Source organism: Gymnoscopelus microlampas (assembly GCF_963454915.1).
Source record: "Gymnoscopelus microlampas genome assembly, chromosome: 8".
NCBI classification, from domain to species: Eukaryota; Metazoa; Chordata; class Actinopteri; order Myctophiformes; family Myctophidae; genus Gymnoscopelus; species Gymnoscopelus microlampas.
In genome coordinates, this window is record NC_139945.1 from 57,520,533 (window position 1) to 57,523,919 (window position 3,387).

Consider the following 3,387-nt stretch of genomic DNA (forward strand, 5'->3'; position numbering starts at 1 on the left):
ACCCCCTGCCCTCCCCACACCCTCAAATAGCAGAAGTAGCTGATCCCTTTTATTTTTCTTCTGTATTTTCACTCCCCCATTTATTTATGCATTCATTTATTCATTCATTCATGTATTTGCAGTGGTGGGAAAAGTACTCAGATGTTTTACTTAAGTAAAAGTATCAATACTGCAATGTAGAAGTAGCCTACTCTGTTACAAGTAAAAGTCCGGAATTCTAAATTCACTTGAGTAAAAGTACAAAAGTATTGGTATCAAAATGTACCTACAGTACCAAAAACTAAAGTGTTTTAAAATAGCAGATCTATAAGCTCACAACGCGTCGCGATGCGACGCGTTGTGAGCTTGTAGATCGGCTATTTTCAAATAGCCTAGGTATAAAATAGGGCTAAAGTGGTTAATGTATGTTTTGTAATGTAATAATAATTTATATCTGCAAAGTAACTAAAGTTCTCAAATAATGGTAGTGGAGTAAAAGTATAATATTTGCCTCTGAGATGTAGTGGAGTAGAAGTAAAAGTACTGGAAATTGGAAATACTGCAGTAAAGTAAAAAAATACCTCAACATTGTACTTAAGTACAGTACTTGAGTAAATGTACTTAGTTGCTTGACACCACTGTGTATTTATGTATTTACTCACTCATTTAGTTAAAACAGCAGTTCTGGATAATTATTATTAACAGTTGAGAGCACCTTTGACTCTCTTTCTACAGCACCCCCTGCTGGGGACATCATGCACTACATTGTTGGATAGAGCCATGATGCCTGATGTATTGTCACATGCTGAAAATAGCAGATCACGTTGTGAGCTTGTAGATCTGCTATTTTTGGTATGCGACACCAGCACATGACAAAGTATAAATCCACGTTTGCATCTGTCAGCTTAGCTATAATAATATAATAGATAAAACCAGTTTACATAACAAACACACCACATGACATTGTATAAAATAAGACATACATTGACGACATTGTATAAAAAAACTTCTACCCATTTCAAAAGCTGAGATGATGATGATGATGATGATGATGATATTAAAGCCTCACTATGTAAGGAATAAAATGTAATGTTGTCCAACCTGTATGGTCGAGTATGTTGTAATGTATACTTGAGTAAAAGTACAAAAGTATTGGTAACAAAATGTACTTAAAGTACCAAAACGTCACCTTGCTAAACTAATGGCCTAAGTATATATATATTTTTTTAAAGTTTTTCAGGAAAAGAAAAAAACGGATCCAAAACAAAACTATAGGATATTTCTTAATCATTTCACCCAAAACGTTTATAACAAATTATGACTATTAATTTAAAAATAACACTGTCTGTCAGTTATGTAACATAAGAGATTTAAATAGGTTTAAATACGATCAAACCTGACTGAGGCCAAATGATTTTGGCCTAAGTCAAAATTATTTGGCAATTCTTTTGGCCTAAGTCACAAAAACAAGTGACTTGAATGATACTTTTACTTAAGAACACAATAACCACTGGTGGAATGTACAATAGGCTTGGGGATGTTATTATGTAGATCTCTTAGGGTCCCCGTGCCCCACTTTGACAACCACTGGTTTAAAGGAAAAGACCGACCTGTGTTGAAATATCTGACTTTAAAAATGAGCGGCCACTGCCCTCTTGTGGCCGACCCAAGTAGACATCAACTTGGGTAACTTGACAAGGAGGGTTTGCTGCTCTGTCATTAGTTCACTTTACTCATATTGATGAAATATACAGACACAAATAAATTACAAAAGTATTTGAAATACATACAGTAGAGGTATGAAACCCTCCCTTAAAAAAAGAAAAATAAATAAATAAAACTAAGAAAGAAGAGGCATGCAATAAACAACAACAACAACAACAACACAATAATAATAATAAATATAGCTGCAAGCAGCGATAATACGGGGCCAGTGAATAGAGAGAGAGAGAGAGACATGGAAACGGAATAGATTGAAGAGAGAGAGAGTGACATGGAAACAATAGATTGATGAGAGAGAGAGATGGAAACATAATGGTTTGATTGGACATCTCAACCTACTGCCATTAACAGGATTCGAACTCTCAACCTTCAGACTAATAGGCTGCAACACTACCTATAGTGCTATAGCTTTGTCCAGGCTGATATTGTCTGTTGAAGATCATAAACTCTTGCCTTCTTTCATGAACCAAGCCCCTGTTTCACTAACACCAAGATCACTCGTTCACAAACCATTTACCAATGAAGAAATTGTACATCTCCTCAGAACCAAAACTAGTGAAAGTAGCCGATCTACAAGCTCACAAACCATGAAAAGTTGTGAGATTGTAGATCAGCTATTTTCAGAATGAAGTATGTCATACGTTGAAAAAACGTACTCTCAAATAAGCATTTCAGGTTATCTTTACCATTTGCACATGTATTCATTGATACAGTCATGTTGTTTGCAATTCAACTTAAATTAAGTCTGCATCAAGTGAGGCTTGAACTCGCCCACCAATTCAAAATGGTGGGCGATCTAAAGGTCAGAGGTCAAAAGTCAGACCACGAAAGTTGTCGGGCATGAAGAGACGCATGTGTGTATCGAAGTTTCATGGTTGTAGGTCAAACAGGGCATGAGTTGTACCTGTTCAAAGTTGGCACTTTCAATTGAGTGCTATAGCGCCACCCTTTGACGAATGAGTGTGAGAATTATTTCTTGGTAGTTTTTCATGAGCATCTACCATATGGCCGAGTTTCGTAAAAAGCGTATGCACGGTTAAGCCAGAACTGGCAAAAAAAATATTTTTCAAACTGCTCAAAATTGCGGAAAATCTAAGGGCGGAGCTTAATGGTCAAATCGATACGTGTGTTCCTCATGAGTCAAGGCACATGTGTAAGCAAGTTTCACGACTTTCGGCCAAACGAGGCATGACTTATGCCTGTTTAAAGTCTGCCTTTTCAAAAAATTGCTATAGCGCCCCCTTTTTGGCCAATTGGAGTAAGATTGGTTTCAGTGATATTTGGAATGACCCTGTACATTTCTGCAAAGTTTCAAAGAAATGTGAGTCTGCATGTATGTTTTAGGCACAGATGAATAATTTTCATAAAACTGTAATAGTTAAAATCTATCTCCTCCTGGGATTTTTGAGCAATCTGCACGAAACGTTTAGCACTTGAACTTTGGACCACTGCCTACAAAAATTTCCAACGGATTTTCCATAAGTGAAAAAATGCAGAAGTTAGGAGCCAATGACTGTTTTTCATATAATTCAAAATGGTGGGAGATCTAAAGGTCAGAGGTCAAAAGTCAGAGTGTGAAAGTTGTTCAGCATGAGGAGACGCATATGTGTATCCAAGTTTCATGGCTGTAGGTCTAACAGGGCATGAGTTGTACCTGTTCAAAGTTGGCATTTTCAATTGAGTGCT